Below are 24,436 nucleotides of genomic sequence, written 5' to 3' on the forward strand. Positions count from 1 at the left end.
AGTCCAGACCATTAATCTGTTGCTTCCCCCTATGGAACGACTATGCCCCCAAAATGCTCCTCTGTAAGACAGTAATAACCTTCCCGTTTGTGGACTGAATACGGACGGGTATAAGAAAGGAAATATGTTGCGGTCCAAAAGAAAAAATTAAAATCAGGTTGGCCACAAACTGGGGAAGAGTTGGAATGGGGATCACCACCAAGTCTTTCTGGGTCTACCCGCATTGTTTCTATGCCATCAAACCAATTCATCATGTTAGCCCTCCCAGATTGGGGAGATATCCCTAAAATCACCCTAACCCCAAACTCAAGTGATCTACACAAAGTGAATTTAGATGTTTTAATGATGATTTACACTGTTCTCTTTGTGTGGCCCACCTAAATACTAAATGAAGCGAAAGGTGTAAAATCCTTTGTATTAAGTGGATAACAGTTAAAGAGATTACATATGTAAACATATTACAGGCTATGGTTCTATATATTGAAATTTTTTGTTGAAATTTTTTAATGCATAGAGAATTCTGAAATCGGCATTCCAACCCTCTCCATAAAGTGACCTCATCAAGTTATACTTTATTGAAATATACTGGTGGCCACTTTCACAACAAATGTCAAATGCTGATCCTACACTTTCTCTTTTCTACTCTACTTTCGCTTATACTTATAAACAACCTATTTATTATAATAAGTAAAATATTCATTATGAGTATACATTTTTCTATTTTTTTTTTTTTTTATATCCTCATGTATCTAAAGTTATCTTTTCATATTCCTAAGCTTTTTAAATACATGAGTCCACATAATTATTTTATTTAAAATTAATTTTCAACAGGTCTAAATGTGGTAAACATATACAAGTTCTAGGTCATTGGATTAAGTTCTGCCTACCTTGACCAATCCCTACCGTAAGAATTCCGCAACTTGCAGTTCAGTTTTCTCATACTCATCTACATGGGCAAGTTCACTCTTTTTTTCCCCCCCTTAGACCTATGGTTTTAATATTCTTCTGAGGCAGGTGCAACCCAATGAATTGACTTGAAATTGACAGCACCGGGTGATGCTGGGCATAAAATTCTGTAACCATGCTCGGTGGCAAACACGTTAATGTTGGGAATGGGCCCGTTTAAGAGATAAACATGAGCTGCCATCAATTCAGTGAGCAAGGATTCTAAGTCATGGGGAGAAAAACAATCCCATATACCAAGAATCAGGGCCAATGTGGAAAATTCATTCCCAGTCCGTCCAAATGGTTGACCCAATTGTCAATGAGTCACCGCCATTTTTCCAAAGGTGGTTGCGTAACGCATTGTTTTTAAATCTGATAGTGCATGTAGTCCTTGTCAATAATGGAGATGGCTAATATAGGTGGATTCCTGAATATGACTCACTGTGATGTATGTTTCTTATATCCACACCGTCCATTCATATAGAGATCATTTTAGGATATTAACTTAAAAACGCATCAGATTCAAATCTCAGGTGGACCATGCCACAAGAAAAAGTGGTTATCGACCATTAAAACTTCCTAAGGCCCACAAAAGTTTTGGATCAATCTGATATTTGTGTGTTCCTTTCATCCATGTCTTTGTGACCTTGTCAACCGATTAGATAGAAAATAAATATTCCAGTGGACCCAAGAAGTTTTTAATGGGAGCCGTTCAATCATCATTGTTTCCTGTGGTGTGGTCCACTTGAGATTCGGATTTACTGTATTTTTGGGCTCCTACTATAAAATGATATGAAGAAACAAATTGGACAACGTCGATATAAGAGATGGACCCATAATATGGGATCCACGGAAGCCATGTATGACAGTAATGGACTTTATGGTGATGCAGGGATGAACGTGATGAGGTTGATCACCGTCTTCCTCAAGGATAACTACTCCAAATCCATGGAGCTTCTCTGGACTCCTCACATAGACTTCTTGAATCCATGAGGAAAAAAGAAGCAAAATAGAAATAAATTCTATAAAATATTTAATTTAATTGATGAATGAAATAAACGAGTTCACAACCCTTTAAATAGAGATATTAAGTCATGGAAGAAGTTTCAAAATCAAATTAAAACTAAATTTCTTAGAAATCATGACTTACTATAAATAGTAAAGTTACTATTTATAGACTTTCGTGATGTCTATCAGTGGTGTGCATGGTTTTTGGCCAAAAATAGTAAGTATCCTATTTGGTCAAAACATGACATTCTCTTAACTTTTAAGCACTTTTCATGTTGGGCGCAACTCCTAAAACCCAAAGGATGAAGAGTTATACTCAAACTAAAACTTACTATAAATAGTAAAAATGAAAATAAAATGGGATTTCGACCATCGATCTGGTGGTATTTCGCAAATTCGGCGTAGGCAACCCGGCATAGTGGGGTTGGGTGGCTAAAGTAGCTCATCCTACCTTAAAATCATATATGGTACGCCCAGTAGCTGATTCCGATTTGCAAGATACGTCCGTTTTAAGTCCTGACGGTCCGGATCACTTCCGCTTCTGATCGGGCCTTTTCTGATCCATCTTAGCATGAAACTGTCCGTGACTTGCTCTACGTCAGATGGGCATGTGGTTAGCCTGTGACCACCAACCTCCACGTTGGCCAAATACTCGGGTCCACCGTGGTGGATGTGTTTTATCCACACTGTCTATCCTTTTGCCAAACCCTGCTAAGGGTCCACAGAAATGTTTATGACTCATCCAACTTGTTCATAAAGTGACACTGACCTGAATTGAAAACACAAATACCAGCTCACCCGAAACTTTGGTAGCTTCGGATAAGCCTGCCACCATGAAGGTCGGTGGTGTTGGGTGACCACACAATCGGTGTCCATGAAAAACTTGAAAACAATGAAGGCATGTAGATTAACGGTCACAGATGGAGTCACCACATATGAGGTGGGATCTGATAGAGACACTACATGAAAGTGGGGGCATTTTGGTCTTAAAAAAATATTTAGATAACCTGGAAAGAGTTAGGATTCCCTTGTGGCCGACCTTGATGTACGTGTCTCATATCAATCGTCATATATATCCGTTTTTCCTAATAATTTAGTATTAGCCCAAGAACACAAAAGATAAAAATCTCAGGTGTACCACACTGAAACCGTATTAAGCAACCACTATTAAAATTTTCATGGGAGCTATAAATTTTTTGAATCAAGCTGAAATTTGTGTGGTCCCTTCAATAAGTTCGATGGTAAATAAACATTCTTGTAGCCCATAAGAAGATTTTAATGGTGGACGGTCAATCATCACTATTTCCTGTGTTGTGTTTTGCCTGACATTTGAATCTGCTGAATTTTTGGCCGGTTCATTTTATTAATGATTTGGAAAAACAGATGGACAGTGTGGGTTTAATACAAATACACCAACATGGCCCCACAGTCTGGGATATGCCGTCATAGGTGGTGGATCCAGATATCTACCGAAGCCTTATAATATCATGCAGAGTACATGAGACAATTGTATACACTATTAAAAATCGAGAACCAAAAAAAAAAAGAAAATTAAATTTTGAGAAAGAAGAACTTATTGAATTGAGTCGAGGCGTGGCTCTGAGTCACTCGGGTTGAAATCGAATTTGCTCCTCTTGAACAGTGTCTCAAGTGCAACAAGTTTCCAGAGCAATGACCTTTAGGATATAACAACTATGACTCGGTCCCAACGGTACACACGGGCTCGAACCACTTGCAGTTTAATCCGAAAGTGCTAAGTTAACTCAGTGATGAACTATGAACTCAATAAAATTCTTAAAACCGTATTAGAGAGAGTTTTATAAGAGAGATAATAATTTCGTATTTTTGAATTTAAACAGAAGTCCTTATATAGACTCCGAAGTGGTGCATAAGCACCCTTTACAAAGGGTTATGTCCGTTAGGTTTAAATCCAACAGGTGTGACCAACCGGAAGGGATGCATCTCTCTGTATTAAAAAGAAAAGGCGCAAGTGCGAGTACACTCTAGCAAGTAAAGTCCGCACCCGCACCCAGCCCGTCCCGTCCCGTCGCGCACATGCCCACGCGTGTGGTCAATGGCATAGATTAGAACTATTGGCATAACCCCCCTCTCCAAGGACCAAATTCACATGCCCCCTGAAAGGGGCTCAAGCTCTAAGCAAAAAGACTATAAATTATAGCTATTGGCATAGCCTCCCCCTCGGGACCAAATTCACATGCCCCCTAAAAAGGGCTCAAGCCCTAGCAAAAAGACTATCTTATATACAAGATAGTTTACTTTGTCAAATCCGATGTGGAACAAAACTCACAACACAAAAGTATCAAAACTTTTCAAATGTAGAGGGAAATCAGAAAAATTGAAAATTGAAAATTTTAATATTATTTTAAAACAAAATATAACATATATATATATGTAGAGTACATGAGACAATTGTATACACTATAATTGGTTTGATTTATACACATGAAATCCAAGTCTGTTGACAATCCCGAAGTAGATCGCTTACTACCCCTCCCATCTCTAACCAGGAACAGACAGATCTGTGTGGGGCCTACCGTAATGTATTTGTTTATCCACGCTGTCCATCCCTTTTCTCATATATATATATATATATATATATATATATATATATATATATATATATATATATATATATATATATATATATATATGGGAAAAGGTATTATGCGCTCGACCTCACAAGTCTGTCCCATGAGGTCGAGCTGTGTGGGCCCCACCGTGATGCGTTTCGAACATCTATCCCATCAGTCAGATGCACCATTCCATCGTGGGCCTAGGTCTCAAAAATCAAGTCAATCCGTGACTTATGGGGGCCACACCACATACAGAAGTGGGGAGGGGCTGTGCACCATTAAAACATTCATAATCATTTTTTGGGCCCACCAAGATGTGTTTTGCAAATCCAACCCATCCATTATGTGTCTCCCACTTGAATGAGGGTTTATACCAAATTTCAGCAACATTCAAAACTCATGTTGGCCCCACCAAGTGCTTTTACATGTTTTAATGGTGTCTTCACATGATTTTAGATGGTATGCCCCACCTGAGTTCCGTATATGGCTGATTTTTGGGATATCCCATAATTTAGAGGAGACCCATCAAATGCACGGTGTTGATGGTCGACACGCATCACGGTGGGGCCCACACAGCTCGACCTCACGGGACGAACTCGCGAGGTCGAGCGCAAAGTACCTTTTCCCTATATATATATATATATATATATATATATATATATATATATATATATATATATATATAGGTTTGGGCCTAAAAATAAGGAAGATCCAATGCTCAAGTAAACCACACCAAATAGTAAGCCTGGTTGCATTAAATGCAAATCATATTTGGTTCCACTATAAATGCAAGAGTCATATGTAGTTCACCAATGTGTTTGATCTATCTATTTTTATACTCATATTTTAAAATGATCTGAAAAAAGGGATGAACATTGTGGATAAACAAATACATCATAGTAGGCCCCACACAAATCTCACCGTTCTTGGCTAGAGACAGGCGGGTGGGAAGCGATAACCAATGAAACGACCGGTCCAAGAACAATTGAGTCATATGTAAAATAGTCATGACCTTAAAGGTGGTCCGCACTTGTTGCATGTACACTTCAGCTTTTAAAGGATTTAAATTTGTTGAATGCATAGTAAAATCTCAATACAAGGGATTTAACCCCATAATTGAAGGGGATGCACTGCACAAAAGTATGTCGGCTCAATGTAAGCGTAATTTGAATATTGTGGATTCATTGGGTATCACTTTTGCAGATGATGCAGGGGAGGACATGATGAGGTCAATCACCGTCTTCCTCAGTCGATAAATATCTTCAATCCACAAAGCACTCTTATATTCATAAAAAGTTTCACATATTTAGGAGAGAAAATAAGAAATTTCTAAGAAGTTTATTGATTGAATGATTGATTGTCTTCAAAAAAATGAGTTTGACATGTTAAAATAATCATATATAAACAAACTCTAAAACGTAATTAAAAAAAAAGGGCCTAATCAAATAAGGAAATAAATATAAAAAAACATGTAAATTTCTGTCATATGTCGACCTGTTGTCGACTTGTCGAGTAGATCGGTCGAACAAGCTAAAAAATTTATAAGACTAATTTTTATTTTTTTATTTTTTTCTGAATTTCGACATGTCAACATGATCTTTCGACCCGTTGAAACTAGCGGAAATTATCCAACAACCAATCAGGAATTTCTGGTGGAATTTCAACATGTTGATTAGATCTGTCGATCAGTTGAACTATGCTAATTTTTGTCCATTTCTCTTTAAGCTTCTTTCGGTCCATGTGTGTTATGAATGTGACCGATCCATGTCCTACATATACAGAGGATTTGAGTACTTTGGAAAACATATTATGACCTCTGTCAGTTCACGGCTTATAATATAAAGGGTTAATAACAGGTTGCTCTCTAGCCCTTACCATACAACACAAGGAAGCGGATTGCATACTGAGTAAACTCAGTGCGCTTCACCATGATTTACGTATTTTATCCCTTCTGCTTGCCCATTTTACTAGATAATTTTAGTACTTGATCTAGATATGAAGCATATCCAAAGCTTAAATGGACCACACCACAGGAAACAATGTGAATTGAGCGTCTATAGTTGAAAAATTCTTGGGGGCCATAGAAGTTTTAGATCAAGTATATATTTGTGTTTTGCCTTCGTTCATATCTTTATAATCTTATGAACAGATTGGATGACAAATAAACATCACTTTGGGGCCAAAATGTTTCAACTGTGGAAATCATTATTCCCACTGTTTTCAATGGTATGATCCACTTTAGCTTTGGATATGACTAAAGTGGACTACAACAAATAATAAGCCTGGTTGCGTCAAATGCACAAGTTGCATTAAATGCAAGAGTCATTTATGGTGTGGTCTGCCTGAGCGTTGAATCTGCCTCATATTTGTGCTCATACATTAAAATGAACTGAAAAAAGAAATGGACGACATGGATAAACAGATACATCAAGGTGAGCCTGCCCGCAGAATTACCCGTTCGTGGTTATAAACAGGGTAGGACGCAAAAGACTCGCTTCCAAAAGTCACTCACATCTCCATCCAACGCAAAAGACATGCGAGTCTACTGAGAAAACTGACGATCTATCCCACCATGCACATGGCACACATGAATGGATCCACAATTTTCTTCAACCGAGGGACTCGTTGGAGAAGAATTTTCTCATTGGATGTTGACTAAATGGCTAGACTTCTGTTTCTTAGTTGCTCCCCGTTTTCATCCAATGTGAAAACCATGCCTTGCCTCCTCCGACCACTGAAAAATTAAGTCCAGAGAGAAATTCTGGATCCGCCTATTGTTTCGGATGTTTTTGGGATGGGGATCCTAACTCTCCGTCTGCGGACATACACACAGAAATAGGGGAAAAAAAAAAAAAAAAAATTGGTTTCGGCTATTCTTACTGAGAAAATAAAATGATAAAAGTCTATCCACAGCTATTTGATTCTGGTCTGAAATTTCTCACTGACTAATAATAGTGTAAGACTGTTCAAACAGTATAGATGATAATGGGAGGTGCCAAAAACCTTTCACAGTAAGTTCATGTGTTGGGAAGCTAGGTGGGGCCTACTGTGATGTTTTTGATAAATTCACCCAGTCCATAAAAAAAAAAAAAAAAAAAAAAAAAAAAAAAAAAAAAAAGAGGTGAACCCAAAACTCAAAGAGGCCCACGAGAAGGAAAAGTGGGAATCAAATGCCTATTGTTGAAACCATTATGAGGTCCACATTAATGTTATATGCCATCCAAACCGTTCATAAGGTCATTCTCGCCGGGATGAACTGAAAACCAAAAAACTTAGCCTGACACAAAATCACTGTGGATATTTGAATGGGTCAATGGTAGTCGTTCAATCCTCACTACTTCCTCTTATAATGTGGCCCAATTGAGTTTTGGATCCACCTAATTTTTTGTCACATGTTCAAAAATGAGCCGTTAAAATGGATGTACGGGGTAGATTTCGCACAAATACCGGAGAGGGCCCTAACTAGCTTCCCAGAACAGAAACTTCATACGAAAAACTTTTGCCGGAAATCCGAGCATACTGTGGATATCCTCAGTCAAGCCACGGATCTCATAATTCCTATTTTCAAGTCCGATTACCAACGCGCTTTTGATCAAAGATGTCACCTCCCTTTGATTTGTCGCTCAGATCTTTTCTCCGAGAGACCACAATCAAAAGGGCAATATGGTAATTTAATGTCTGCAATACTATCTAAAGAAATTTCCTGAATCAACGAGCCAACCAAAACCCAAAAGAAATTGTGGGACCTTCATGTGAAGTCCACGTTCTCATTTTACAACCATAGCTTGCCATGTAAGCTCTTCGAGATGGAATTCGTGTTGCTTGAAGAACGTAGATTCTCCCTGTCTCCTTGCCCAACCATATTAGAAAGTTCATGGAAGTAAGAATTAATAATGGTGGACAAGAAGTGACCAATGGTGGACAAGAAGTGGCCAAAATGCTATTAGGCTCATAGGTGGGAGTTCCATTAGAAATATTGAGTGGATCCCCTATATTTACAGACAAGGGTCCATTTCTCAACCTATGATGAGTTGGGAAAGGCTACTAATAACTTAAACATAATCTCGTGGCTCCTCTAGATTGTGTCTGAACCTGGTGTTGGATCTTCTTCATTTTTGGGCTTGCATCTTAAAATGATTAGAGAAAATGGATGGACAGGGTGGATGATGTAGGACGTGGCACGGATATATTTCTTTCCGTGAAACTTCGCAATCCAACCACTACCATTAACGATCCACCCATTAATATACTATTAAAAGTGTGATTCTTATTATTATATGGAAGACGCATGTCAGGGTGATGAATTAAATGGATCCATCTATTCTGGCAACAGAATCGGATGGCTCAGATTTTAAATATAAAATTCATAAGACAATCCTATCTATTATTTTATTTTTTCTGTAGCGTGTATCCCACTCCATATTTGACCATGCACTATTGTTTCCAGTCTGTATAGAGGCCATAGATCAAACACATGTGATTGTCTAGCAGACATGATTTTTGATACGTTAACCATCCATACTAGGGTAGGTGATGCAAGCCTGAACATGATGAGGTCGAAAACCTCGTCTTCCACATAACTACTCCAAATCCATAGAGACTTTTCGAATCCGCGAGAAAAAATAAAGAAGATAGAAATAAATTCTAGAAAATTCATAAATTAATTGGTAGATGCAAATAAACGATATTACAACCCTTTAAATAAAGGATATTATAATCCGTAGCCATACGTCTTTAGCTACGGCATTTGGCCCTTTTTCTGGTATTGTATAGTGCCACTGTGGACAAGACAAAGTTTCTCTTTTCTATGGCCAACTAGAATTTTGGATCAGGCTAAAAATTGGGCCCATAAAGTTTCACAGGGTGTTGTATCACACGGACCATTTAAATTTTGTGCCCATTACAATTGTGTGTGTATACACACACACATATTGGAAATGGATCTATGTGGGGTCGAACTACGTAGGCCCCACCATGACGTTTGTCGAACATCTACCCCATCAGTCAGATGCACCATTCCATGCTGGGCCTAGGTCTTAAAAATCAAGTTAATCCATGACTTGTGTGTGCCACACCACATACAAAAGTTGATAGGGGTTACCCTCCCATTAAAACATTCATAATCATTTGTTGGGCCCATTGAGATGTGGTTCACAAATCCAGCCCATCCACTATGTGTATCCCACTTGGATGAGGGGTCAGACCAAGTTTTAGATGCATCCAAATTTCAGGTGGGCCCTGCCAAGTGATTTTATATATTTTGAGCATGTCTTCATATGGTTTTAGATGGTATGACCCACCGGAGTTCCGTATACGGATGATTTTTAGAATATCCCATAACTTAAAGGGGACCCATCACATGGACTGTTCAGATTAGACACCCATGGCACGTGTGCAAAGGTGCGCACGTGCATAGGTACGCAAGGGAGCATGACTCTATATATATGTGTGTGTGTATACGCACGCGCTCGCGCGCGGGAAAAGGTACTATGCGCTCCACCTCAAGAGTCTGTCTCATGAGGTCGAGCTGTGTGGGCCCCACCGTGATGCGTTTCGAACATCTACCCCATCAGTCAGATGCACCATTCCATCGTGGGCCTAGGTCTCAAAAATCAAGTCAATCCATGACTTGTGTGAGCCACACCACGTACAGAAGTTGAGAGGGGTCGTGCACCATTAAAACATTCATAATCACTTGAGGGGGCCCACTGAGATGTGGTTTGCAAATCCAGCCCATCCATTATGTGTGTCCCACTTGGATGAGGGTTCAGACAAAGTTTTAGCAGCATTCAAAACTCAGGTGAGCCCCACCAAGTGCTTTTATATTTTTTAGGCATGTCTTCACATGATTTTAGATGGTATGACCCACCTGAGTTCCGTATACGGCTGATTTTTGGGATATCCCATAATTTAAATGGGACCCATCAAATGCACGGTGTTGATTTTCGACACACATCATGGTGGGGCCCACACAGCTCGACCTCATGGGAAGTCGTCCGCATAGAACCATTTCCATATATATATATATATATATATATATATAATAATGGCGGTCAAGGATGAAATGTCTAGTTGGAAAAGAAAAGATAAGTCACGTCCATATGCAGAAAAGTCCAGGGTACCGCACTGCCCATAGGACGCTGTCCAGGGACGTGGTTTGGCTGCTGACCCAACGCCAACCATCTGGTTGGTGTTAAAGCACTGTGGGCCCCACCATGGTGTATGTGTTTTTATCACACGCTATTCATTATGCCTACTCATTTTAGGTCATGAAACCGACATCACTAGCCATGAATGGGTACGCAGCTCTCTGGGTGGGCCCACCACGTGGTATCTGTTTATCCATGCATACATTACACGTTTTCAAACCCCTAACCAAACAAAGTGCTGAACAGCTCTAACCTGAGCTGGAGATACTGATGGACTGGGTGGATTTCTCATCCCAAGCTACCCATCATTAGTTGGTTGCATTGGGCCACTTAAACAATTCAATCCATTAAGGGCCTGTTTGGCCGGGTAAATTGGATGGGATTGGATGGTATTAGAGTAGATTGCAAGGATTTCAAGCTAATGATAGCTGAGTTAGTGGATTGGTGCAAGATCTATGGGATTGCTATATCCTGGGATTGCCATATCCGGTCTGTTTGGCACGCCCGGCCAATCCCAGGATAAAACCTTTCAATCCCTCTCAATCCCTCGAACCAAACACGTCCCAAGCAATTTTGAAGGGATTAGGATGGATTGGATGGGATTTAAAGGTAATGATGGTGATATCAGTGGCAAATAATAAGCCTGGGTTGCATCAAATGCACAAGTTGCATTAAATGCAAGAGTCATCTATGGTGTGATCCACTTTAGTATTGGATCTGCCTTATTTTTATACTCATACCTTAAAATGATCTGAAAAATGGGATGGACTCCGTGGATAAACGGAAACATGGCGGTGATCTGGCACACAGAATTATCCGTTCGTGGCAAGAGACGGGGGTAGGACGCAATCGGCGTCCAAAAGTCACTCCCATCTCCATCCAACGCAAAAGACTCGCGTCCAAAAGTCACTCCCATCTCCATCCAACGCAAAAGGCACGCGAGTATACTGAGAAAGCTGATGAGCTATACCACCATGCACATGGCACACATGAATGGATCCACAATTTTTCTTCAACTGAAAAAGAATTTTCTGATTGGATGTTGGCTAAATGGCTAGACTTCTGTTTCTTAGTTGCTCTCCGTTTTCATCCACTGAAAAATTAAGTCCTGAGAGAACTTCTGGATCCACCTATTGTTTCGGATTGCGTGCCACTTGGAAGGCCAATCTGACAGTTCATTACCATCAGGGAAGCGGATTCAGAGCACTGTGGGGCCTTACGTTGATTTGTATTTTTATGTTCAATCAGTCCATCCGTTTTGCCAGATCATTTTAGGGCATGATTCCAAAATCAAGCAGATCTTCAAGTGGACCACATCAAAGGAAGCAGTTATGCTTACTGTTGAAACCTTACTAAGGTCCATTGTAATGCTTATTTGATATCCAACCTCCCCATAAGGCCACATATCTGAACGAGGGGAAAACACAATATCAGCTTGATCTAAAACTTTTGTGGACCCTAAGAAGTTGGGAGTTTAATCCCCATTGTTTCACGTGGTTTCATTCCCTGAGCTTTGAATTTGCTTCATTTTTGGGCTCATGCCCTAACATGGGATGGCAAAATAGATGAACAGCATAGAAATAAAACACATAAATCATGATGGACCCCACAGCACCTGCCACTATGGATATTGTCATCAAGTGATCCATTTACCGACAGCAAGAGTCACACCAATACAAAGCGTGCATAAGCTAGGAACCGGCCTTTAACATCACAAGCAGTCTCGATTGGGCAACAACCTGCCATGCATCATAGGCAATATTGCAGCACCAAAATTAAACTTCAGGTCACTCATCACTGCACCGAGTTTCAACCCAATCAATAGTTTAAATAGCTGACAATGGATCCACAATGAGCAAGCTTGGGGTTGGCTCAGGCCTATACAAAATATTGATTTTGCTTGGGCCAGGTTTGGCCCATTGCCAGCCTTAATCACTTCGTAGATTCAACACCAATATTTACATTTTACTAATTAAAATATTCAACAAATTGTTGGGCCACAAATTGTACAATTAGATTGATGTAGAGTAGGTCGCGGACATTTTCATGTTCAGGATGGACCGGAGAAGACCCGATCGGAGGCGGAAGTCATCAAGACCGACAGAACCTTAAAACAGGCATATCTCGCAATTTGGAATGAGTTTCGTACTCGATGTACATGTATGATTTTGGGGTAGGACAAGCTACTTTAGCCAACCAACCCGGCTACGACGTGTTGCCCATGCCGAATTTGCGAGATTCCATCATATCGACGGTCGATTTCCATGTTTATTTCCATTTTTACTATTTTTAGTAAGTTTGAGTTTGATTATAACTCTTCATCCGTTGGGCTTTAGGAGTTATGTCCAACATGAAAAGTGTTTAGAAAAATTAGGAGAATAATGTGGCTTAACTATAAATAGAAATTCACTATTTATAGTAAGTTACAAATTTTTGGGAGTTTTAGTTATAGTTTAATTCCTAAACTTCTTCCAAGTCTTAGAATTCCTATTTAAAGAGTTGTGGACTTATTTATCAATCATTCAACAAGTTTCTTTCATATATCTTAGAATTATTTCTATTTTTCCTTGTAGATTCAAGAAGTCTTTGTGAGGAGTACAGAAAAGCTCCGTGGATTCGGAGTAGTTATCCTTGAGGAATACGGCGATCGACCTCATCACGTTCATCCCTGCGTCATGGATGGCCAGATCATTATCTTTACAGTGAGACACAATAGATTGGATCGAAAAGTTGAAACAAGGAAACAGATGGCTTGCTTACAACCACACGCTCGAGAGGATGAGCCTCTTCCATCTCGGATTAGTTGGCAAAGTTGGTGGCCAATCATACCTTTATCAATCCAGGTGCACACAGTGGACTCCGCCTCAAATCTCTTCTTCCTCTATCTCCACATCAATTTAGTCATTCCATCTTCATCTAATATGGAAAGAAGTCTATAGGAAACAAAAAACATGGGGGTTGGGGGAACATGTCATATCTTAACCCAACAATTCTTGTTTTTTTTCTCCACACTACTAAATAATAAGGCAACGCCAATGGCTTTTTCCCAATAGCTTTTAGCCATTAGAAGGGCCATCATAAAAGGTGGCAATGGCGTTAACAAGTAATAGTTTAAAGCCGTCGACAATGCCAATAGCCATAACCATGAGGGAAGGGGTTAGGCACCCTCAACCATCCACTCTTGCACATAATCTCTACTTTATAATATCTAGATTTTTTTCCTCAGAATTTTTGAGATTTTAGAAAATCTTATATTAATAGACTAGTCAAATTATTGACAGAGTTACAAATCAGCTAATGAGCTGTAACTCTTTCAAATCACCACCAAGGATATCACATTGTCTCAACTTAAGGTATATTTGGAATGAATAGTAGGTATGAAGAAGGAAAAGAAATGCAAATACAATTGATGTAGATCGGGTCGCGGATAGTTTCATGGCAAAGATGGACTAGAAGAAGCCCGATCGGAGACAGAGATGATCCGGACTGTTAGAACTTAAAACAGACGTATCTCACAAATTGGAATGAGTTATCAGACATAAAATATATGATTTTGGGTAGGACGAGCTACTTTACCCACCCAACCCCACTATGTGGGGTTGTACAAGCCGAATTTATGAAATACCATCAGATCAACGGTCATTTCCCTGTTTTATGTTCATTTTTACTATAAATAGTAAGTTTTAGTCTAACTGTAACTCTTCGTGAGTTGGGCTTCATGAGTTGTGTCCAACACGAAAAGTGCTTAGAAAAGTTTGGGGAACTTCATGGGGCGGCCAAATCGGACACTTACTATTTTTGGCTAAAAACCAGTAGACATCACGACCTTTTATAAATAGTAAGTTTACTATTTATAGTAAGTCTCGATTTCTAGGAGTTTTAGTTGTAGTTTGATTCTAAAACTTCTTCCATAGCTTAGCATCCTTATTTAAAGAGGTGTAAACTCGTTTATTTCATCTATCAATCAAATTACGAATTTCTTTAGAATTATTCCTATTTCTCTTGTTTTTCCTCATGGATTCGAGAAGTCTGTGAGGAGTCCAGAGAAGCTTCGTGGATTCGAAGTAGTTATCCTTGCGACCTTTACACGTCCTCCCCTACGTCAACAATGCATAGATGATGCTATATATATATATGTGTGTGTGTGTGTGTGTGTGTGTGTGTGTATTAAGAAAGTGGAAAGATTCCACTGATTTCATTAATCACAACAATTTACGATGATTGTTACTAGGGAGATCACAATGTCTAAGCCTGAGGTGAACTTAAGGAGATGATTATTACTAGCAAGGATAAGCAAATGCGATATGTGGATGATCAAAGGAAAAAAAAGATAGTTCAAGTAAACTTGGCTTCTAATGCACCATGATCTAAAAACTCAACAAGGTGTAGAGCATACAACCAAAGATCATCCAAACTATGAGAGAGGGGTATGAGTGAAGTAATATACAAAATATAAAAAATAAATAAAAATAAAAAAATAAAAATTAGAGGGGATAACTAGATTGCCACCGATGCACATAGAGATGTGAGAAAAAGGAAAAGAGAGATAAAGCACTCCTCCTAGAAGAGATGACCATTGATCTTAGCTCTTGAACTTACTCCACTAGCCTTAGATGGTTGAGATGGCTTGGATGTAAGTTTGGCTTTAGATCGATGGATGGGATGGTAGTGGACCTCTCTAAGCTACACTCTTACTAATGTAGGGCTAAACGTGATAAGGTCGATCACCGTCTTCCTCAAGGATAACTACTCCGAATCCACAGAGCTTCTCTAGACTCCTCACGGAGACTTCTCGAATCCACGAGGAAAAGAAATAGAAAAATAGAAATAAATTCTAATAAATTCGTAATTTAATTGATAGATGAAATAAACGAGTCCACAACCCTTTAAATAGGGATACCAAGGCTAGGAAGAAGTTTAAGAATTAAACTATAACTAAAACTCTCTAAAATTCGTAAATTACTATAAATAGTAATTTTTTTTAAAAAAAAAAACTTATAGTAATTGTCCTATGTGACTTAACCACGTTATTCTCCTAATTTTTATAAACACTTTTCATTTTGGGCCAACTCCTAAAGCCCAATAGATGAAGAGTTATAATCAAACTAAAACTTACTATTTATAGTAAAAACGGAATTAAACATGGAATTCGGTTGTCGATACAATGGAATCTCGGAAATTCGGCGTGGGTAACCCGGCAAAGCTGGGTTGGTTGGCTAAAGTAGCTCATCCTATCACAAAATCATATATGATATGTCGAGTATCTCATTCCGGTTTGCGAGATATGCTTGTTTTAAGGTTCTGACGATCTTGATGACTTCTGTCTCTAATCGGGCCTTCCCTGATCCATCTTGGACATGAAAGTGTCCGCGACCTGCTCTACATCAAAACTCTGTGTACCCGTGTTGCTTTGGTTCTTTATACTCGGTCTAGTGAGCAGTAACGATACCCGGATCAAAAGTTATGATCAATTTATAGTCCACCTTCTTTTGGTCCAACCATGCTAGGAATGTATCTATGACACGTTCTACATCACTTACTCAAACAATTGCTTTAATCACTCTCTACACTCATTAATCACTCTCTACTTCTAAAGCATAGCAAGTTCAAGTATACCCTATATGCTCTCAAGTGTTCCTAGTTATCTCAAATGAAAGGGGTGGGCCTCTATTTATAGAGGTTGGCCCTGATAATTCGGTAAATTGTACTAATTTGGAGGGCAAACATTATTGCCACACAGTGTTATCTGAATGATTGGAGGCCATGTCACATCATAGATTCACTTTGAAAATTGATAAAACAAGTAATTTCACCATTGAAAGTTTCAAATAGTCATTTTGCCCTAGGGTTGGCAACTTCAATTACATCGTTGCCCATTCATAGGTTTTACACTTTTGGTCATAATGACTTTTAGGGCCCTGTTAATTGAATGTTTTTTGCTGAAATGGGCCCGGTTGATGGCCCTATTGGCACCCACACCTGTTGTAAATCCCCGATGGGCGATTATCTATTGTAGATGGCCTAGGGGTGACATAGGCCGTCCTAGTCAATGGTTTATACTGCTTACTTATAAATCCTATAGGCCCAGTAGAGCCCATGGGCCTTATTATAATTTCGATTAGTTTAGCTGTATTCCTGAGAGGTTCCTAAGCTCACAAATCATCTCACATAATTTAATATAAGGCACACCATTGTTGGGGTGGGGTATTCACAGTATTGTATATTCACGTGTCCATCAGTTCTTCTAGCTGAGTATAGGGAATGGTCTCAAAAATGAAGCGGAATCCAATCTAAGTAGGCCACACCATAGAAAACAATAGTCATTAAACACACACCATTAAAACTTTTTAACTCTCATTGTAATGCTTATTTGACATCTAAACTTTTGACAAAGTCAAACAGATTTAGATGAAGGGAAAATATAAATAACAACTTGATCCATAACTTTTGCAGCCCACAAGAAGTTTTTAATGGTCAATTATCACTATTTCATATGATGTGATTCACCTAGGATCTGGATGTACTTCATTTTTGGGACCATGTACTAAAACGAGTTCTTAAAATGAATAGACGGTGTGGATATACAACATATACAAAAAGTTGGGACCCACAGTCATGACTTGACGTCATTAAGGTCAAGGATGCAGATTGGGTGCTACCCCCACTAGCACCTAGCTAAAGTAGGGCAGTCTTGGTAAAGGCTAGAGCTGGGCACAAACCGACCCAATCCAAACTGAATCGAAGGCTTGGATCAGTGCGAATTGAGTAGGATCAGTCAGATCCGAACGTTCATCGGATCGAGTTCGGATCGTGGTCAATCCGGACCGATTCAAACCGAAATCTGAACCGAATAGATCCGATCTGATCCGGATCTATCATTGTTTAAATATTTTTTAAATATTTTTACTCTAAGTATATATAGTTTTTAACTTTTTATTTTTACCCTATCCAGCACTGAGTGCCTGTGTATTAAGGTACATACTCTACCAGAGCATCAAATAATTCCCTGTGCTCTCGTTTTAAATATTTTCATATACCGCGCGCCATAGGCACGAAATACTTGAAAAGCAAAACCACCTCGGATGTGGATTTCCTTCGCAGGAAGTTCATGCGCTAGGAACCCATGTGGGGCCCACTATGATGTTTGTGAGAAATCTTCCATGTTCATTCTTTTTGTGAGTTCATTTTAAGATATGAGGCCAAAAATTGACCATATCCAATGCTCAAGTGGGCTGAAAACGTTGTAATTGAACGTCCACAGTTGAAATGTTCGTGGGGCCATAAAAGTTTTGAATCATGCTAATATTTTTTTTTTTTTTCAGTTCATCCTAGTCCTAACGACATTATTAACGGTATGGATGGCATGTAAACATCACTGTCGAACCCAAGGAGGTTTTAATGGTTAGAATTTCCCTGAATGCCTATTCCTTTAGCACTAGCCCACTTGAGTCTTGGATCCTGCTCACTTTTAGTATCATCTCCTAAAATTAGCTCAAGAAATGGATGGACGTGGTGGATTCCTGAAAAACATCATGGTGGGCCCCACCTAAGTTTCAAGCGTAAGAACTTCCTGCAAAAGGCTTTTGCAGGAAATTCGCGTCCCTTTCACTCCCCACATCTCTCGCTCCTTGAAGCCCCGATCCCTCTCTTTCTCTACCTGAATGAGCAGCGCCACATGGACCCACCCATCTCGATCTGACCACTAGCAGCTCGACACCCATTGGCCATCATCACTGTTCACCTCGATTAGGTAGATACCGTAGTCCGTAGGTTCCATTAAAAAAAAAAAAAACAGAAGGACCGATCCGAACCGTATCCAATCCGATCCAACTTGGTTTCCCAGACCAAGTCGAACTCGATTCGGATCAGACCAGTAGTGCACCGGATCAGATCGAGTCAGATGACCCGGACTCGGTCCCGGATTGGATCGAGTTCGGGCTAGTCCATGGAAATTTCGAACCGAGTCAATTTGGACCCAATCCGGTCCGACTCGACTCGATGCCCGGCTCTAGCAAGGCTTTGTGGAGCCCACCTTGACATATATATTTTATCCATGCCATTTATCTATTTTAATAAATCATTTTAGGGCATGAACTAAAAAGGAGGCAGATCTAAGGCTTAAGTGGACCAGGACAAAGGAAATAGACGGTCGGGTTGCTGCCCATGTACGTGGAGAAAAGAATAGCTAAGACACTCCTCATAAAAGGAGATGATCAAAGATACCAATTTCTAACCCTACTTCATCGATCCCAAACTGTAAAGATGGCTTGGACGCTAGAATGGACTAGGTTGGAGGGTTTGGATGGATGTTGCTCACTTTCACTCTTTTCTTTGCTATACTCTTACTCTACCCTCACTTTAACTCTAACTCTCTTATGTCTTGTTGTGATTCTTCTCATGTTGTTGTTGTTGTATCTCTTTCTGAGAAAAAAGGTCAGCCTTTGTTTATAGAGGTTTGCTTGATTTTCTGATAATTAGTAGTAATTTGGAGAACAAATATACCATGTGAAATGATCTAATTGGCAGGGAGACACGTGTCATCAAGAATTTGCTTTGATAAGTGGTAAAATAATTAGACAGCGCCAAACGAACAAAGAGATCTTTGGGGGGAGCCGGGGGTGCCACACCCATCTGGCCCAATCTTTACGAGGATGGCTAGCGCTGCTGATTTTCCAAGCGGAACTTACGGAGAAATCACCAGAGGGGGTGAAAGGCCAGATGCATCTATCCGGCTCATCCAAAAGGCAGAATGGACTGTCCAGATAGGTGATGTAGATGCAAACAAGTACACATGTAACCGTGCACATGATAAGCTTCTGATACACTCAACCTACTAGATCATTACGTTCCTTTGAATATAGTGTTGGATTTGTGGGCCACCCATGGCATGACTTTTCGTGGTCTCTTCATTCAAGTCTTTGTGACCTTATCAACAGGTGGATGGCAAATAAACATTCTTGTGGCCTCCATGAACTTTTTAATGGTGGGGATTCAGTCACTACTGTTTCCTATGGTATGATCCACCTAAGATATGGATTTGCAATATTTTTGGGATCATACCTTAAAATGAGCTTTCCAAATGGATGGACGGTATGGATGTAAGGCACATGCATCGTAGTGGGCCCCACAGAGATTCACCGACCTTGGTGGATCCCACCCAAACCGCGCCCTTAATACATACCATCCAACTGGTGGGCCATATGGTTGATGGAACATAGTAAAAGTCATTCAGATGGAAATCTTTCAGCATCCTATTATTAGAATTTTCCTTTTTGTATTCAGATCATAGTTAGATCATAGTTGAAGTTTTTTCTTCTTCAACCCAAATTCCATAGCCACAAACCAATAGCTAATTGAGATTAGGTTTTTCTCCATTTGCTTTTCTACCAAGGTTTTATATACTTGGGGCCCACAGGATGAGAGGTCTAGGATCACTAACCTACAACCATGTGTACTAGAGCTAATGGTTGGGTGGTAATGAACCATCAGAGGTTGCTGCAATGGGATAGAGGTCGGCCTCTTCACCTCTTGGCATCAGCCAATTAGACTTTGTTGTAGACTCCATTGTCTACTTAATCATGTTTTAGTACTTGTGAGAAGTAGCACAACTACTGAAAAAACCAGACCCAGTTCTCCGTGATGTCTAGCCCACCAATGTGGGCCGGGATGAGCCGGTGATACTATTGCCACCCAACATCTGAGCCGGTGGTGTTCACTTCCCAAGTATAGGGTTGTGATGTAGTAATAAACTCGGTGAGATCGAGGTCGAATCCCAAGGACCGAAACCTATATGTTATCTAAAACTAAGTAGAACTAGAACTAGACTAAGACGAAATTTAAATCGAATAAATTTAAGAAATAATGGGTGAAATATTTATCTAAATTTTAGAGAAATCAAAGGTAGGGAACTAGGGTGCCAAGGATCCACTTCTAGCAATTGGGAAGTTACCTAACAATAATTCAAGGACACAACCTGGAATAAGAGTTCTATCCTATCCAGGTTGGTAAGAAGAGATTTGTCGAGATCTTTGAATTTCTCATAGGTCTAATCATCAATAGATAAGAATGACGAAGATTTGGAAGTGATTCCGCCACTTAACCATGCCCAGGAAACTATGACAAACAACAACAATTTACCAATCTCACACCAATCATGAGAGAATTGTGAAATTTAGGAATGGTTCCATCACTCGACCATGCCCAGGAGATGATGGCGAACAACAGGTCTCCTAAGTTCACAATCTCATCATGAAAAGAATATACTCAAAGCTACCGCAGATCTACTATAATTTGAGTCACAATAAACCATTAAAAACTAAAAGTATTCATTAATAATCAAACTAGAATCCATGAGAGTTCAATAAACATAAATCAAAATAAAGCTAACATCTCAATCATATTACAAGCTTCACCTCTTAGCCCTAGCAACATGACTAGGCTAAATCCCTTAAACAAAAATAAAATAAACAAAAAAAGATAAAAAAGAAAAAGAAAAATAATTGAATTCGCCTCCAGGGCTGCCCGTCTAAGATTAGATCCCCTTTCTTTCTCTCTCGTTCCTTTTTATAGAGGATAGAGGTCGACAGAAGTGGTTGCTGTGATAGAGTCGGAAACCCACTGTTTACGCAGCAAAATTTCAAGAAAATCTTACGCATCTGTGATGATTGGCGGGCCATAATCAATGCTGGAAAGAAAATCCACTCCGTCCAGTGGATTCACGTCAGATTTTCGGTCGGAGATGGACCCATTTGGCTTGGATTCGGCATGGCTCATGGGACTTGTGCTTCCACCCTTCGTCCTCTGTTTAGACTGTTAAAACCGATCTCCGTTGTTTCTTGAGATTTCTTCACATAGGCTTGGATGAGAGGGCCCTTGGACTCCTAATGGACAGTCCGAATTGGACCATTGATGTACGATGGTGGCCCACACGATTCGTTCGCAGCTCCCTGTTGCGAAACAGAGTCGCCGCAAGTCGACTCTGTTACATGCGTTGGCCCATTTATTGAAGCCAAGTGGAAATTCACTCCGTCCATTGGTTTCAGGGTAAAAAACCATCCGTGAAGGAGTGTTTTTGGAGTGAAATCGGTGTGGCCCACGAGCTTCTCTACTCCGCCATCCATCTTATGTTTTCTGAAAATCCACATGTGTACACGTGCATGGTACCTAAAGGAAAGCTTAAAAAGGTGTGTGACCCTCTTATAGAGCGAATGGTCGGTCCAGATCATCCATTTAGATGATGAGTGGGCCCCACTGGAAAAACCCACGCGGACGGGGCCGTCAACTGTTGGTTCCTGCGCGCGAGAGAAGAAGGGACGGGTCAGCATCCGCTGACCCATCTCCTTGTTTTGCTGCACCGTGTGTGCACGTGTGCTGTGCACACTTACACCCTCCAGTTGGGTCCCGTCGTGATTTTTATGAGAAATCCTCTCCGTCCATCTGTTTTGTCACATTATTTAAGGGGTTGAGACAAAAATTGAAGCATATGCAGATATTAGGTGGGCCCTAAATCGCTGATATGTGGGTTGATCTGTCCGTTGGGCCACTTTCAGAGGGATCTAAGGGCTGAAGTTTGACGTGTACAGTTAATTTAGGGTCCTCAGGCCAGATATAAAGTTTCGAGCCGAACAAATGATGGGACGGAGGTCGATCGGCCTCTTCACCTCTTGGCATCAGCCAATTAGACTTGGTTATAGACTCCATTGTCTACTTAATCATGTTTTAGAACTTGTAAGAAGTAGCACAACTACTGAAAAAACTAGACCCAGTTCCCCGGGATGTCTGGCCCACCAATGTGGGCTGGGATGAACCGGTGATACTATTGCCACCAAACATCTGAGCCTGAGCCAGCGGGTTGGGTATATCTACACTAATGCAGGACACAAAATGATGATGGGTCAATTGTGAGTCCCGCCCCACATCCGAGGGACATCTTCCTTGACAAGGTAGGGCTAGGGAGTATCAGAAAAGCTCATTAATGTGAGCCCCAGGTGCAGGATCTCCATGGCGTCGAAGTGCGTCTGCTATGGATTGGGCCCAGGCATTTCCCCCTGCGTTGAAAGCATGTCGCACCTTTTTCTTTCAGGGGTTTTGGCGTCTAAGGTCTGGACCCTCCTTGCCAGATCGTTCGGGATCTCCCTTGCCCATCACCTCTTAATCCAGGACCGGCTTCACTGGTGGTGGTTTAGGCCTCTCCCTTTCAAAAGAATTCCGATCCGCCTCCGCTTAATTCCTACTTTGGCTCTATGGGAAATCTGGAAAGCAAGAAACGAAGTCCATAGTGAAGGCACTCCTATCTCAGTCTCGCAAGTGCTAGAGAAAACCAAATGGTGGATGGAATCGCTGTTTATTCAGGCCAAGTCGTCTCTCCAGCCCCCTGTCCACGTCCCAGCATGCCCAGGTTAGTTCAGATCTTCTACTGTCTCTACCCCTTCTCCTATTACTGAGGTTGTCTACTGGTTCCGTCCCCAAAGGGCTGGCACAAACTCAACGTCGATGGATCAACCTTGTCCAATCCAGGGCCAACGGGCGAGGGAGGCATCTGCAGAAACTCCCAAGCCAATATGATTTTTTCTTTCGCCAGGGGATACGGGAATTCATCCAACAACTTGGCAGAGCTCTGTGTTGTTCATGACGGAATGCAGATGTGCATCTTGTCCAATTTGGACAGAATGATTATCTAATCGGACTCTAAGTGGGTAGTGCACTGTCTTTCCGGTAAATCCACGTTCTCTTGGAAGTGGCACTACTAGATGTCAAGAATCAGGAAGTTATGTAGCAGGGGGATTTTTAAAATCGCCCTTATCCCCAAAGAAGGAAACGGGCCTGCAGATGGGTTGGTGAAATTGGGCAGCTCTACTCAAATTGACCAGCAGTTTCAGGACGTCCCCCCATCTCCCTCGTTTGATCAGGGGCCGTTTTCTTTTAGACAAAACCGGCTTAAGCTCAGTTAGGAAATGCAAAATCTTCTTTTGTATAGAAAAGATAGACAAGTAGCATAGTTGCTGCTTCTCTGCCCGAAATACCAAAGGCTGTAATCCTTTTCTTCATTTATGAAAACTGGTGGGCCTATAGCTAGCCTCACCTTATTGACAAGGTAGGGCTAGGGAGTATCAGAAAAGCTCATTAATGTGAGCCCCAGGTGCGGCTCTTTGCTTCTCTACCTAGATCACGCCTCTTGGGTCCTCTAGGCCCATGCTTGTAGGGCTCATGCTCTAACCATCTAGGTCCATGACCCTGTACCAGCCCCCTATTCATTATCAACATTTGGGTTGTTTACATTGACATTATGCATATCAAGGCATACCCCAGCCCTTTGAGATATTGGACCTAGATATTGTATTCAGGCCTCCATCCCAAAACAAAGGCCAAGCCCAATGTAGGGCCTACTTCCTGTAAACAATGATTAGGTAGAGTAGAACCTTAACCTCACAAATCATGCTGGTCCACTCCTCAAATGAGGAACCCGTACAGAAAAATGGCCGTTTTGAAAGAAAAACACAAGCGACCTCAATATACCCATGTGGTCCAAGTGATGAATGGTCATTCCTAATATTTCCCCGATGAAATGATTATAGCCATTCAACAAAAAAATGAACAATTGCAAGTAATCATCCACATTTAACGGGCATTGTTAGATCATGCAATAGAGAAAAGCCCCACATTAACAGTTTATAAGGCCGTTGCATGTTTCCTCATTCTGTACCACCTTTCACACTAGCACAAGCACAAGTTGAAATAAAC

The sequence above is a fragment of the Magnolia sinica genome, chromosome 8 (genome assembly GCF_029962835.1).
Source record: "Magnolia sinica isolate HGM2019 chromosome 8, MsV1, whole genome shotgun sequence".
NCBI classification, from domain to species: Eukaryota; Viridiplantae; Streptophyta; class Magnoliopsida; order Magnoliales; family Magnoliaceae; genus Magnolia; species Magnolia sinica.